General features: G+C 44.7%; 1 protein-coding gene across 13 annotated transcripts in view; it reads right to left on the bottom strand.

The window, feature by feature from the left end:
* Positions 1-16,290, bottom strand: part of IKZF2 (IKAROS family zinc finger 2) — a 102,908-nt gene that overhangs the window by 50,810 nt on the left and 35,808 nt on the right. The window contains exon 1 of one of the 13 annotated variants that reach the window (XM_065751291.1): positions 4,272-4,449. The exons of the other annotated variants lie outside the window; for them this stretch is intronic. The gene's annotated coding sequence lies outside the window, so the exon portion shown is untranslated. Of the gene's footprint in view, positions 1-4,271; positions 4,450-16,290 lie in introns of those variants that run through there. 13 annotated transcript variants of the gene reach the window in all.

The following is a 16,290-nucleotide window of genomic DNA, read 5'->3' as shown; positions in this document are numbered from 1 at the left end:
CTCCTATGAAAGCAAGGTTTTAAGAGCTTATAAAACTGGAAGATCGCTTACTTTATATTGCCCTAGGGTTACTTTCTGCTGAACGCTGGGATTCATCCTTCCAAAACACACAGAGCTCCCAGACTCCTGCAAAGGCAGCTCACAAAGCCCACGTAATTTAGGCTGCATTTCTTGATGTATCCCAGCTATTTTGTAAAGGACAGTAAGCAACCTGCACGACTTATTTCCCTCACCCTTACACACATGCACAGCATTGTATGTGCTGTTCTCAAAGCCCTCGGTTAGCTCCTGTTGCTGTACAAAGGTTTCCTTTGGCTGGGACTAACCGCAGGTCCCCAAGGAGGGGAACAGTGGTGCAGCAGGATCTCCTCTGCAGTTTGTGAGGGCTTTGCTAATCAGGTCATCTTCGCTGCCTTACATCACACTGATGCATAGCTGTATACAAACGGGTGCTTAAATTGCATACAGTTTATTTTCCTCTGTTCTCAGCCAGCCTTTGAAAGTACACTCATTTTATAGAACTGCCTTTGTTTTCACCTGTAGCCACAAACTCGGAGAGCATAATGAACCCTGCTACAAAGGGAAGGGAAATATTTGAGGGATGTTTATGGCTAAGCTGCATCGTACAGCATCTCCATGTCAAACCTCACCCCAGGTTCCCTTGCCTTTCTTGTTCGCACACTTGCTAAAAGTGGCAAGCTTTCTCATTCCTTGCCAAAACAAAGCATAAACAAGCAAATAAAAACATTTTTTTGTTCTTTTTCTTTTTTTTTTAATAAAAGTCGTTGGCCCTTTTCCTAAAAATCACAGCAAACGAGATCATAGAGATGAACTCTAATCCATCTTGCTGCAATGACTTGAAGTCAAATCATTTGCCTCCAGCTAATACACGTCCCCTCCACTTTTTCCAGTTGAAGATGACAACTCATCTTCATCAAAATAAGAGACATGCAGCCTCAAAAGCTTCTGCCTGTGGACAAGAAGGTGGTGGCACATGTCCAGCAGACCACACAGCATCAACCAAGTGAGCCTGAATCACACCTTACCCTGAGCGGTCAAACTGAAAACAATTATCGCTAATGTCTGATAAGTGCTAATTAAACTGCAATTCCCTGTTAAACAATATTTTGGCAGCTCTTCAGTACCCAGATATTTTCTTCACCCACAAATTACTGTAGCTACACAGCAGAAGTTGGAGGATCTACTTAGGAAAAATGTTCCTCGTGTTTCATCCTCTGTCACAGCAATCTGTTTTACATGAAAGTAAGATCTGAGAAAAAAAAACAACAGGTCAAACCAAAAGCATCTACTGGTCTTGCTGAAAGATGTGATGGGCAGGTAGGCTGTAAGACACAGCTCTGGACATCCTTTCTTAAGTGAGCAAGCTTAAGTGCAATTCCCACTAGAGAACAAAAATCCTGCTGTCCAACACAACAGGGAGCGTGCAGCAGGGTTATGCCCCTCTGTCTCCTCCACCGTCTGCTGTCCTAGGTCGTTGCTTATTTTTATCTGTGGCCTCAGAGAAGCAGGCTGGCTGCTGTCACCATGGGACTGTGGTCTCCAGCTGGAGGTTAGCCACCAGCCTCTTCCTGCTGCCCCCGGAGCAGCAGAAAAAGCACGCCTGATCCTTGCCTCTTCCCCGACTCCTCTCCTCTCACTAGCAGGAAACAAAGCTCTGGCCTGGGTTCAGATCCTCAGCCTTGAGGAGACAAAATTCAAATCTGCCACCCCCGAAGAGCCTTGGGGTGGCTCTGTGGGCGAAGGCAACGAAGGATGTTTGCAGACACAAGGTGTTCCCTGACCACGATCGTGGGACGGAGCAGGGAAGATGCTGCATTAGCTCTCCTAGCTGCAGATTCACTGCCCAGAATGCTATGCATGCAACACAGCCCAGGTAACAGGCCTGTCTTCATCTTTGAATGCAAAGAAATGAAGAAACTGTTGCTTCCCTGAGGAATTGAGACTCAGCTCCAATGCCGCAGCACAGTGACTGGCAGCTACAGCAAGACCTTGTGCATACTGCCTTGTCAATGGTCAGTGGCACTGGCTGCTCCAATCCCCATCTTCACCCACGCAGTGATTAGCAACACTGCTAATTGGCAGCTTCATGACAAGCAGAAAATGACCCGACTTCTAGCCCATTTTGAACCTGGCTACCTCGATTTTAAATGCTGCAATGCTCAGATGTGGAGTCCTTTCTATATGCTATTAAAAGCACTCAAACAGCAAGTAGAATACATTTCATTTTAAAAGCTGGGATGGAAAACCTGCAAGTGCTTTGGAAAATGAAATCTAAGTAGTGTAGGGTAGGTAGAGGGAGGCAGGAGAACTCTTTTGCCTAGACAGATTTGGAAAATTCAAGGTGAGGGATGCCAAAAGCTGGAACCAATGAGTCCTGACTCTTGCTTGTTCTAGGAGCACTCTGGTAACAAAAAGGGTCCTTACAGAGGGTGTTTACACCACTCCAGGAGCATAGTGAGACTTTAACGAATGTTTAAACATACTTTCCTCCTGGAACTCTATAAAGGGATCTCAGTGGATAAAAAACTTGATCGTTGAGTTTCTTACTGCTAGCAGAATTTGGCTCCTCGTTAACGAGGCTTTTCAGGTCAATTTTGCTTTAATGGTGAGCTATTAGATGTGCAAAGAAGGGAGCACTGACAGAACTCCCTTTTCCAAGAAGGGATGTGTACAAGGGGAGGGAATAGAGCCACACAGCAGCAGAACCAAGTGAGGAATGTGCTCTTTTTCAGCCTCTTTGCCAAAGGGAGACAGCTTCACCTGGACTCAGGCAAACTGGAAATACAACGAAGTTGTATGAGGAAGACAGAAAGCCAGGTCTGCTCGAGGCGCTGGCAGCACATCATCTCCTTTGGGGCAGGTAATGAAGATGTCCAGGAGAAAGGAAGACATTTAAGTAACACCTGTGGGCAATGCTGCCCTAACAACATGTAATGAAAACTGTTTCAGTTTGGGGTTAGGAAGGTGAATTTCAAGGGAGCTCAGCAGACTGCAGATTTCTGGAGGCTACGAGAGAACTGCTGTATCTGGATGGAACAAATGAGGGTGAATGTCACCTGCAAAGAAAGGGGAATTACCCGAGACAAGTGACAGAAGCTTGATCAGGGTGGGCCTCTTGCATTACACACGGACATCCCCGATGCTGGGTGTCAAATTTGTTTGCCACCAGCTGCCAAAGATTTAGCTTTTGGCTGCTGAACAAGTATGAATCTTAGATGGTGACACCATGTTTTCACATTGACTTCAGCAGTTATGGGCATTCGTAGCTGCAAAATTGAGCAAAACAGCTCATAACTAATAAAAAAGGAGGAGGAAGTAAAGGCAAGATTTATAAGGTTTGTGCCGAGTCTTTTTCTGCATGCCACAACTGGCAGTCTTCAAGAATGCCACACGGAGTTGGTTAATATGCCAGAAATTCAGTGAGAACTCACCAGCTTATTTAGGTACCCTTGGAAATTTCTAGTTTTCACATTGAAGAATCTTAGCTCCAGCCTGCCACCCCTGAAATCAATTTAAACTCCTCCCAAAAAATACAACAGGGTAGTTACTTCTTATCTTTTGGAGGTGTCGTGTGCAGTAAGTGTAGGCTAACAGGTCTGCTACCCCCAAGTTCAGCTTAAATTAGGATGTGTCTGCATCGCTAAGCCAAGCTTCAGACAGGTCTTAGCTGACACAAGCTGTGGACTCATTTCTGCTCCCCATCCCTTGCACTGCTAATCCTTTCTATCGGGACCAGCATCTCTGGACTCCAAGTCCAGCTGCCCACTGCCAGGCACAAGCAATGAGGACTGCAGTAGCAAAACCTGCACAGCAGGTTTTGTGCTGAAATGGCTGTACACAAAAATACTTCAGCTGGGAAGACCACAGCAACAGTTGGAAGCCACGTAACATCACAGCAAGTGCAGCAAAAAAGACCTGAAATTTCAATCACAAAACTAAATTCTGATGGTTTAGATGATTTTTGAGTCCCATTCAGGTGAGAACCCTGCCAAAGCATAAAGGCTGAGACACTGATTAAGGAGCATCTTTGTTTAAGGAAGGATGGCAGCACCCGGACCACGACTCGCCCCAGGTAACCAGCACTTAGACATGACTGCTCCCCAGAAGCCACCCATGCTGCATACCTCTACCTGGCAAAAGCAAGAACTCCTAACTGGAGATATATGATTGCTCAGTGTTGCAAGATTCCTCTCTAGAAGAACCTCAGGCCAAATTTCACCCACAAATGCACTTATGCAACTTGTACTTACATGAGTGAGAGTCATGTATTCATATCCCAGGGTAGCAAAAGCACTTCTGATGACCCATCCACCCCCTCCTTTTTTTCCTCTCTGCTTCCAAAGTAACTATGGTGCAACAAATACTGTGCGTAACATAATACAAGGCTTCTGCTGACTGCCTTCGGGAGCAAGCAAGAGCCTCTTTACCCCCACACCCTTCCACTGATACGCAGTGTCAGAACTGACCCTCATGCGAGGAAAGCAGGACACAGCAGCTCAGCTAGTAGCTGCTGTGTCCTCCGATGATGCCTGAGCTAAGCCAGTTCTTAGGCTTGGAGTCATGGACGATTTTTCCCAAGGTCAGATGTGCATTTGCTCTGCTCCTCTTGGGGCTGTTTTGGTGGGGCTTGAGGCAGTATAAATTTTCCTTATGTTGTTTGAAACACACTTTTCTGTTCAACTGTCACCTAGTAAACTTTTGGCCTCTCTGTAAAACCTGGTCAGCCCGTGCACCACATCCGCAGATCACTACAGTCTTCTCTCTTAGTCTTAACACCATTATACTTGTTACATACAGGCATGGGATGTGCAGAAGGTATTCTCCAGGGCCTCATTTCATTGTAAGCTCTCATGAGCTATGGTGACATGGGTGGTCTTCCCAGCCCCTTCCCTTGCCCATCTAAATAAAGCAAATCTCTTACTGTCTTCAGTGTGCAATACATACCCTAAAGTCAGTCTCCTCTCTCACCACCACTCTCTTTTTTACTTCAGCAGAATTATTTCTGAAGTACACTAGAACATGGAAATAGGAAAGAAAATAAGATCAGGCTCAGCCCTTGTGTGAAATACTGTCTCTTAAAACATTAAGACCATGAACACATTTTTATGCTTAAAACTGTTTCAAATTCCAATAAGGGAAAAGAAGCATACACTCACTGAATAATAACATCTACCTCTAAGTGGATTTTCTAAGAGCCTGCTGAGACTCCCCACATGGTACCCAAAACTACAAGTTTGTAATGGAAAATGCTGACAAACTACAGCTATATATGGATCATCTCTTATAAACAAAAATAAAGTGATTTATAACATCCACTTAGAGTGACCAAAGCCTCATTACTCACTCATTGTCTTCTCTGCTTCTTAAAAAGTACATGACTTCCTAAAATGCTTTCCAACATACGCAAAGACAATAATTACAACACTAAAGACTATTTCATTTAAAAGGAACTTTCCATTAGAAATCTGCACTGTATCTGAAAATACAGCCAACAGAGATCCTTGAAGCATATGGAACGACTTCCCTGGGTCTGGACCAGACACTTTGCTTCATTTTCTGAATTTGCCACTATATTTTAATCAACAGACATTATTTTACATAAGTGAAAGGCTTTCACTTCCAAGTAATACCTTTGGATCATTCACAGCTTTCAGGAAAACACATTTATCTTTAATTGTACCAACGTTAAATCATCTTAATGCAACCTGACCTAGCCACGTCCTCCTTCTCTACAGGAGGCACCTCCCCTGACTCATCAACCCATGGAAAATTATAGGATAAGCACCTGTCAGAAAAATATTTTGTCTCTGTCACCAAATTGTATGAAGGAGATTAACAAAGAAACCTGTCTATTTGAGCCAAAGCCTTGTCTGCACCCTCAGAGGCGGGTGACTGCTGCAAAGCTCCCCAGGTACAGGAATGGTCGGATGAAATTCAGTACAGCAACGACCGTGTGCAGCCCTGGATCAGAGCAAGTGTCTGAGCCCATGGACTTCTCCCTGAGCATTTTGCAGTCTTTGCAGTGCTGGGCTCCACTGCGATTCAAAGGCAAAAGGGAAAGCAGTTTTGCCTAACCATAGCATGGCTGTACAAAGTTGAATGAAAACTCTTAAAAGCCAGTGGTGCCTTTGTAAGTGCTGAGCTCTGAGCTCTGTCAGCAGGGTGCTGCTTTGAGACAAATATTTTTACTCGAGACAGACAATAAAGTGCCTTTGCCTTGCATCTTTTTCTTTACCAGTTTCAGATACCAATGGGGACCAGGATTTGGTGATCTGGATGCAGAGAGACCTGCTCGTGCTCTGAGACCCCAGCAGTATTGCTGCACGTTGAGGCAGGGCTTAGAGCACAAAACTCCCCGACGTCTAAAGGCACACATCAAAGGGCTGCTCCAAGAAACAGACACCAGTGGTATATTATGAGGATGGCAGAATCTGGCTTAGTGTCTCAACTTCTTCAAATTTAAAGGGCAAAATATTTTACCATTGTTTCCCCTCTTTAGAAGTCACTTTCAGAATCTAAATCTGTTTGAGCCCAATAAACTAAAAAAAAAATTAAAAAGGGGGGGGTGCGGTGAGTATCTCTGTTGCCTCCTTCCCACAATTTAAAACACACCAGTTATTAAAGCAGCAAGCTATTTAAATGACTATTCATTCCGATTTATTTATTTATTTTTATAAATGCTAGGCTTTCACCTGTATCATTATTATGTAGGCAGTGACAGATGGCAATGGAAAAATACAAAATAACTCCTAGAGTATTAACTTTTTTTCAGTACCGTATGTGTCAGTTTCTTTAGCATAAATAAATGGCATTACACAGTCTCATTAAATCTATACATCTGTGTAGTAGCTTGCAATTTATGGATATTTTCTGACACAATGTTCAAACCAACAGGTTTAGCTCACATGTTTCTTTTCTCACCATGCCATCTCCAAGTCACCAGAAAAGCAAACAAAAACGAAACCCTACAGTAAATATTCCCAAAGTACTCTACGAGGTTTGCTATTCATCATCTGCACGCTTTTAAGGGAGCGAGAAGGGCAGAGCGGCGGTGGGACCGCTAACAGAGAGGATACCCCGGCCCTCGCAGCCGCGGGCAGCGGGGCTATTTCCTCGAGCGGCGGCTAGCTGGGGCAAGACCGCAGCTTGCCGGCAGGTCGCCCTGTGCCTGGCACAACACGGCGAGGCAAGGCCGTGCTGCGGGATGCGCACCCACCTCCGCTGCGGTTTCCTCCGGCCTCTAGCAGCACAGCCTGCCGGCACGGCTACCGCAACGAAACGTCGCCGTCCACGAGGAGATAACGGCCGCGGGGGGCACCACAGAAACAACCGCCTCCCCTGACCCCCTCCCCCTCCCGTTTGGAGCCGCTCTCCAAAGATGCTCACCGGACCTGGAGAGCTACTGGCTCCCGCAAAACATCGGAGGGCACCAGGGAACACAGCTGCCCAACCATCCAACTCCGAGTGCCCTAGCTCAACTCTCACCGACACAACACAGTCCATCGGGAAGCCTGGATTTTTACATTAGCTGCAACTTCTGCTCGCCAACCTTTTGTCTCCCTGGGTGAAGGATCTGTTGGAAGCTATTTACGAACTGGCTCCTTTCCTCTAGGAGGAGCTGGTATCTCTGCCTAAAATTAAGACTGCTTGACACTTCCTACGATAAGGCCCTGTTTTTTACTTGCTTATCCCTTTGCCAAAAACGATTTAGGCTGAAATTTGTAGGAAATATTTTAATTTCTTTTGTGTGAAACTGCAATCAAAACAGTTTGACTTCTTTCACAAAGAGAGAACGCCACCACTGCCTCTCAGGTTAAAATAAGTTGATCCAGGTCTGGTCAAACTAATCAAGCCCGTGTTTTTCTACAGATCTGTACCCAGTCTCTTTTCAAACCCTCTTTCCTTGCAGTAATCCCCATTTAGGAACCCACTGCCAAAGAGAAAGAGCAAGATGTGAGTTGTACCCTCTTCCCCTCACTAATGAAGGCTGCCAACCATAGGGGATCCTCCGATCACGTCCCAAATTTCATCTCACCAAGTGCACTTCCATCGTGTCAAAGAAAAGCAATGTTCAGGAGTACTGACACAGCTTACTCCGGTTCTGAGGACGGGTCATGGGCACTTAAAAATCATTACAGCAATGAAAAGAAGGGAAAAATGCAAAAAAAAAAAAAAAAAGAAAGGATTTGGCATCCTGAGAGCTTCACTAAAGCTCTTTAAAGTGCATAATTCCATCACTGTACTGTACATAGCACACAGTCTCAGAGGGATAATTATCCATGGGTTGGAAGCCAGTGTGAATACACGCGCAGCCGGTCAATACGATGTTGTGCTTGCTGCTGCTTCTCTTACTTTTTTTTTCTTTTCTTTTTTTCTTTTTTTTAAAAATCAATTTTAATTGTTGTGGATCTATTTCTGCTAATAAAAGAGAGTGAACTGATTCTGGTCGGATAGATTTCTGGATACGGAAAATGAGTGAGCAAAACATGTGAGAGTACTTACTGTATTACCAGAAATATTTATAAATGGCTCTTCCTTCCCTCAGCTGGCAGAATATCAAAGCACCGAGGAAGCAACACGGATGGCTTCTGAAGGGATGGAGAAAGCAGAAGTCCACTCCTCCATCATCAGCCTGAGAAAGCGATGCCACAGGGCTCCAGCAGGAGCCCAGACTGGAACTGCTCCCAGAGTAACATCTCCCCCCTGACGGAGGGCCAGCGTTAGTCTGAGAGCAAACTGCACTAGGGCGGATCACAAGAGAGCCTCTACAGGGAATATGACGTGCCCACCGGGCTATGACAGCACACCAGCTGGAGACAGAGGGTACCTTTCAGCAATTGAGATTTGACTTCCAGGACTGCCAATCCTTCCAGCTGAGGACAGGGACGTTCTCCAAAGGCTAAATGCCAGCATACACCAATACCAACACAGACTCTGGGCATGACTAACAGCAGTGCAGCTTTCTCCATAACACACAGCACTGCTCCAATGCCTCTATGTCAGCAACTTGAAAACAAGTGTTAGCGCAAGGGGAAGACGCACATACAGAACAACCAGGACCCGCAGATTTCCCCAGCTGGAGACAAGCCCCCAGCTGGGATGCTGGGATGCTCCCCATGCACAGCCAGGCACTTGCAACAAGCGTCTTGTTCCCGTGGGCAGAGAGCTATAGTAAAGCACACTGATTCCCAAGTCAGCTTGTACACATGAAAATGCCTGGGGGTCCTGATTCACTGCAATACTTAAGCAATCACCAATCTTTAATGTTAAAGTCAACAGGACTTGAGTACATATACATAGGTAATTACATGAATTCATCGCTGGGCTGAGCAGGCATGTTCCAGCTCACAACAGCAATGAAAGGACATTGTGCAGGAAGAACAAAAAGCCTTGAGGAAAGGATTAGTAGTGTCACAAGTTAAACATCTCCTCCCTGATGACATACAGGATCGGGTCAACTGTGCAGACAAGCGAGAATGCTGCAGCATGAAGCTAGGAACAAACTGCCGCCTCCAGTAGCATTTCAGATAGCAAACAGAAAACTAACATACAATAAGCAATATTTTAATAGCTTTCCTGTAGAGGACAGGTAGAGATTTTTTTCAGCGCCTAACTGCATATCACTTCTACTCCAGATCTCCCACATGGCTGTTTTTTAACTTAGCTAGCAGATTTAAATGTAAGAAATAACAATAAACTTACAATCAGCCTCCAAAATCCTGCAGCTCTTACTTCACAGTTCCAAAAATTGTAACCTAGGAGGGCTATAACTTAATAGGGATATGCTGTCATTAACAGTCTACTGAATTACAACAAATAATGCAGAAGGACCTGAGCAACAACTCTGCCTCACTGCTTTAAAAATAGCTGACAGGGGTTCAGCGACAACACGAACGCGTTTCAGTTATGCTGCATTAAGTAACCAACCATTAGACCAATCTTGGTATTTAAAAAAGAAATCCAAAATGTATTCTTTTTAAAATTGCCTTCATCTGTACTAACTATACAAATTCCTCAGATGATTATGCCTTCTTCTAAGTACAGGATATATCCAGAATTTAGTGTAGGTTATTTGAGCACTCTTGCTCACAGCAAGCAGAAAGTAGTTTGGTGCCTGCTGAAATAATTGCCAAGCAAGGATGAGATAAAGATATAAAACAAATTTATTGGCTGTCTGGCAGACTTTACATTCAATTTTCTTTTGTCACGTTCTCATCAAGTGTAAGTACTCGTACAGTCCTACTTGCGATGGTTACAACCAGATACGTGTCAGACCCAACCACCCCAGTGCCAAATTCGACCTTAAGATCCAAAGAGGCAGGATGCAGATTCACAGGTAGGACACAATTTTATGCACTACACATCACACTTCCATTATCTGCTTTCATGTATGTACCACCTCCATTTATCTCTGTCCATGCTCCGAAACATAACCAACATTATTCACGTGTGCAAGCTCAGTGCTCTTTGCAGAAAGTGACTTGCTCATATAAGCAATTCTTCCTCACTGCTACACTGTTTCAGGCCTGGATCTTCGGGATCAAGGGCTTCCTTACAGCTATCATTATCTGGGGATTCTCACTCAAGGGAAAGAATAAAGCATCTTGACACAAGGCAGAACCTGAGACAAAGCTCAGAGGTTTCTTTTAGGCAGCTGCACCTCACACACACACGGAGGTGGAGCATCCCAGTCTCCAACTTTCAGTTCTGATGGGAGACATAAGGAAGGAGGAGTCTTTGCAGTACAAACAGAAATGGGGACTGTTACTAGCTGCATAGACCTGAGTAACGCTGTCCCCAAATACAAGCTACAGGTTTCTCAAGGATCCAACTTGTAGCATCTCCTGAACGCATTTTTTGCTCACCAGAAGCTCTGCTTCCAAACAGCAGCGAGTCAAGGGAAGTCAGCACAAGGATACTACAGACACTCCACTCCTGAGCTTATAAAGGCCCTGCAGTTCTCTGGGTGTTAAACTTACAGTGGAAGTCATTAAAGGCACTTTCATAAATCTTATTCAGCATATAGCTGCATCTTTAGATGCTTAAACTTATGTTAAACCATAATCTATATCTCTTTGCCACTCAGTTCATCTACAAAGCAGAGGTCAAAAGTCTTTACTCTTACAAAGGTTCAACAACAGTAAGTTGATTAACATTAGAGATAAATGTTCATGTGCTAAAGTCAGTGGAAGCAGAAACAAATCCTAATTCAGTGCACCATACACCACTTAAAGGAATCTCAGCATTGTTAAATTGTTAAAATAAAGTGCTTTTCCATCAGGCACAAGATAAATCTGCTTGCAAAGTAAGTTGCACAATTTTCATTTCACATATTTTGGCTCAAGCTAGTATTACCAGCCTGCCTCTTCTATGAGTTCTTCAGAACAAAACTTCTGTACGTCCTTTAAGTTCCCTAATGCTGGGAGCAACGAATCAAAGCAGAAAAACCTAGAACATAAATGCTAGCAAAAGGTGAAGTTTAACACAGGCTCCAAGAAAAAGAAAAGCAGGACTTTGCACATGTTTGCAGAAAAGGGAAACCCTTGGGGTGAGTAAGAAAAAGCTTCTAAAGCTGATGTCTTATAACATGACCACAGCAGATGAGATGCCTTCACATGGACCATATCACATACTGTTGCTTCCATGACTCTCTACTTCCAGTGTTAGAAGTATTGCCAGATACTGTGCTAAGAAGAAAAATCAATTTGTGTTCTTACAGTAATTTTTTTCTTGTAACGTAAACGGAATGTATTCATAAAATAGAAATCTGGAAATTTCAGACAATATGACATTAAGAGCAATTGAGAAAGAAAAAGCAACTGCAGCTGCTAAAGTATCTACTGGAATAGACAAGGAACAAAAGCCTACCTGGTCTTTACCACATTTCATTCCCTCACTCTATAGTTAAGCACAGGGTATGACTAGCATTGGCTTTAGAGAGGGGATTCGTTACACGGGCTTTGAGAGAACCCTGAAGATGTAAGGCAGGACAGACTCCAGCAGAGTGAAGAACCCTACCTCCCCCTTGGGGTCTTCAGTGACACTTCAAGCACTTGCTCAGTTTGAGCCCAAGCTCTCTGCCACAGCTACATCCTCTGCCTCCTCAGCTGGCAAGGGTGTTTTGATCAGAAATTCCATCTGGATTTTCAAAATTTTCTCAATTTAGATCTCATCAAGACTTGCACATATCTGCAAGGAGCTTGGATTTCTAGACACCAAAGGATTCCTGCAAGAAAAAAAGCTACTCAGAGTGCCTTTCCACCCACTCTAGCAGAATGACTGGTAACAGACCATTTGTGCCTGTTCTTTTTGGATAGAAAAATTATACATACGTGTACATGTATTCTTTCTGGTGAAGGTACACTCTCTACTTAGTTTGAATTGGGTTGTTGCTGCTTGAAAACCATCACAACATCCTCAAAGCACTGCCCAGTACCACGGGCTTTCACAAGAAAATGCCCGTGCTGATTCATTTGCTATTTCCTTCTACAGTGCACCCACTACCACCATGACAAATATTGCCAGTGCAGGTTATCAGAAAGCACAAGGCTTGAAGCTGCTACTTATTTCCCCAGTGGCAACGTAAGTGATGTCCAAGGGTTTTGTTTCTATCACCTTCATCTGCCTGCTAGAGAACTGTGGCGTCAGAACGTGGACGCCAAATGCCATCAGCCACTGGTGAGTCACACAAATGGCAAGACTGAATGGATCTGATACAGAGGTTCTAGCCTTTCAAAATGTTTCATGTGACCACTGCTTAGATAGATTACATGAAACGTTCTCAGCCCAACAGTCCGTCTTCGCATAAGAAAACATCCTCCAGTTTGCTTTCAGGAAAAAAAAGGGGGGGGGAGGCAGCAAACTTTCAACAGTCTCAAAAAGGCAGTGAGCTTTCTGCACTCCTGACCTTGCACTCACAGAGGGAATGCTGATTTCTTGATGAGCTACAGCTCCAATCGCCCTCGCCAAAGCTAAGATGCACACGAGCTGGATCACCCTTGTTTCCGCTGGCTGCTGGAGCACACCGAAGAGATTGTGTGCCCTACTGCCTTCAGCATTGAGCCAAGCAATGCGATCCTGTACGGAACCTTATATAGCACTTAGGAGCAGTACAGAGGGGCTCCACAGGACAGCACAGAGTGCAGTGAGGTTGAGGAACGTCTTCCACTTCTGCTGTCAAGAAGATCTAATGGTCAGTCTGGAAGTGGGGCATGATAAACTCCCTTAATTTTGGAGTCAAAAGTTAGTTGAAAGACTAGAATAACATAGAGTAGGAGGAGGAAGTGGATGTGCTCACCCAGAGACAAAAAAAGAAGGTTTATTCAAGTATTACAGTATGACAATCATGCATTGCAAATACCCCAGTGAAGTGAAAATTTGCAGTCAATACAGGAGGCCTGAGGTTTCAGCATTCACAACAGAAGCCAGCTAACAGAAGCACTGTGGGAGCTGCGTCTGCTTGTGCCACTTCTCCCAAGAAGCCCAACAGGAAACATTTGTGCTCAGCTACTACTTTTAAACACCACAGTCACTGTTCCAACAGCCTTACTGCTACTCCTTCCATCAGAGCCGTGCCTGCAGACCCCAAACAGGGCTAGGGTGCTCTGCTTCATTCAGAATAAGAAAAACACGCAACAGCAGCAAGGAAGCTTGCACCTGCAGCGCCCTGCCCATTTATCTGTTGTGTTATTCAGTGCACTGCCAATACATGACCCAGCCCTAGCACTCCAATTTTTCTTTCTGAATTACTCATAAGGCCTCAGAGCTTCATTTCACGGTCATTCCAAAAGAGATCTAGGGTGCTCTCCATCAGTACCAATGCAGCCAGGTCTTATCTTCAGACCTGAAGATAACACAGTTTGGCCCAAGATGTTAAAGGGTTATTTTAAGGAATGCTTGCTTTTTTTTTTCCTCCCTCCATTTGTTTGTTTTGGAATTGATACCAGGAAAAAAAAATGTAACTAGGAAACAGAATACATAACTGCCTGAGGTGATGTACAAGAAGTTTCTTCGCATTCTCAGACTTTTTCCTGGTTAAAACCAGTTTGCCTGGGGATGGGCCAGCTCAGTTTCAGCTTCCCCTGCTTTCCCAGCATTCCACACACAAACGTGACCTTCATTAACTCAGCACAGCAACTGGATCCAGCTAACAAAATCCAACACATGTAGGCACTTGTCCGCCTCGTCCTCAAGGGTAGAGAAACAAGGATACAGTTGTTCCAAAACTGGCCTTGCCATTTCCAATTCTTATCCTCGCGTAACCAATGCTATCAAGACTGTTTACTGCTGGTCAAAGGCTGCTGCAGCTTCTTGGAAGCCAACTCCACTCGTTTCCTCCTCTCTGCTGAAGGATTAACAGCCATTTGCTCTCTTGAGGAAGTGGACGTAGTGAGGGAGTTTACAGCTGACACAAAACAAGCAGCCAGATCTTGGCTTCTGTCGGCTGGATTTCAGAGTATTTGCTGGTGACTCTATGGACTGTCCCAGATCACAAGGAAAAAAAAAAACACCACAGCAGAGTAACAACAGAAAACCTCAGAACTGCAGCAGTCTAGCAAAGTTTAAGGGGCTGGGAGGGCTAAGGAGGGAAATATCTAGTCAGGCTGCAGAACTACGTATCTTGAGATGCAATAGAGAGAGCGGAGAATGCAGTGATTAGAGACTGGCCTCATGTTTCATTCAGCCTTCTCATGTTTTCTGCTGAATCCCCACTAAAAAGAAGCCCAGTAGCCATTGGTAGCAGACAGCAGGACACCATTAGGAGCTATAAAGTAACTTAAAATCTCTCTAGATCATTTTCTCTAAGGACAAACACGAGTGCATACCCAGCAGCAGCAGGTCTTGCATGCTGCTTTCATCAAAAACTATTTTTCTGCATTCTAGACAAAGCCTAAAGCCATTCTGAATCAACTCAGCTGCAGATGGATATCTGCTTTCTGAGTGGGAACCAAAGGCATCTGGGGTGCGATGTCAGTGACTTCACTGAAGAGGAAACAAGAGTGGCACACCTCATACTCTGGGGCCAAGGGGAATGAAAACACCCCTGATGTGTGTGAGTCCTTCTCAGACCAAGACCGTTTTGTGCATTCCCTCTTAACAACAAGAAAATCACTGAAAGCCCATTGGTGATTTGGTCTCTCGACTTCAAAACAGAAACAAGCACTGGCAGATGGCAGAGGTCTGAAGCAGTCGCACAGGGGGGTCCTAGGGCTTTAGCGGGGCTGGTTAGTTTGGTTTGTCATAGCAGTTAAGAAAGCAGAACAGTGAAAGCGTTTCATGTTTTCAAAGTTCAATGAAGACTTCCCAGAGTTCTGATCCTGGTTGAGTGTTCTGTGTAGCACAGTAATACTAAAAGGAATAAGAGAATATAATCTACCAGGCAACAGCTGTGCAAGTTTGATGAGACACCCCTCCCACAACTCCAGCATCAATGTTCTCTCTCAAGCTTGCACACATACCAGCAGCAGTCATCCCATCTGTCCCCTGCAGTGGTGTGCTCCAGCAAGCAGGCCTGCATTTTCTCGGCTACCTCAGACAACACAGAACAGTATCATTTTCACCCCCAACTCAATCTTGCATGCAACCACCTGGTTGGGTGTACACCAAGTCCAACTCCTCATACCGTGCAGAGGAGGCAGCGCCCTGGATGATGCTACAAAGATCATTACTGAGATGAACAAATAATAAATCAAAACAACCTCTGCACTTAGAGTTTCCAACATGAGAGATGTCCTCACCGCACACAAATTCCAGGCTGGTTTTGGGCACGCATTCCCATCCTTGTCTTCCCCCGTGGTGAGTTTAACTATCACCTCACTACTTATTGAAGTGAGGGCACATTTACGCCACCTAGTTTTACACATCTAACAGTCATCTAGCCAAGACTCAGCTAGCACTGTCTAGATTCCCTGTGAAGTTAATCCAAATAAATATGCACCTCCAGAGGGCAAATAACTTCATCCCACCTCTTCTGCAAGACAGTGATTTCTGGAGAAGCCTACTGAAGTTGATGAACCAACTAGTTTCAACTAGGTACCTAGCTTCTGCATGGCTGAGGGTCCTGGAGATTAATGGTAAGATGGACAGGGATCTATTCAGTGCACAACTCCACGGGCTCTGAGGCAGAATTTGGAACATCTTCCACTAATTTTGTCAGCTGAAGCCATTTATTACTTAAACAGCTTTAAGCCACCTTCAAAGCAAGTCAACCTCACTTGAAAGTGAGCAAAGCTGGGTCACAAGGCTATGTCTTTTGGATTTCCAGGTGGC

Source organism: Cyrtonyx montezumae, unplaced genomic scaffold, assembly GCF_038088225.1.
Source record: "Cyrtonyx montezumae isolate F1298 unplaced genomic scaffold, pur_monq_1.0 scaffold_7, whole genome shotgun sequence".
In the NCBI taxonomy this organism is placed as follows: domain Eukaryota; kingdom Metazoa; phylum Chordata; class Aves; order Galliformes; family Odontophoridae; genus Cyrtonyx; species Cyrtonyx montezumae.
The sequence above is the reverse complement of the archived record's forward strand: the minus strand, read 5'-3'. Positions and strand labels throughout refer to the sequence as shown.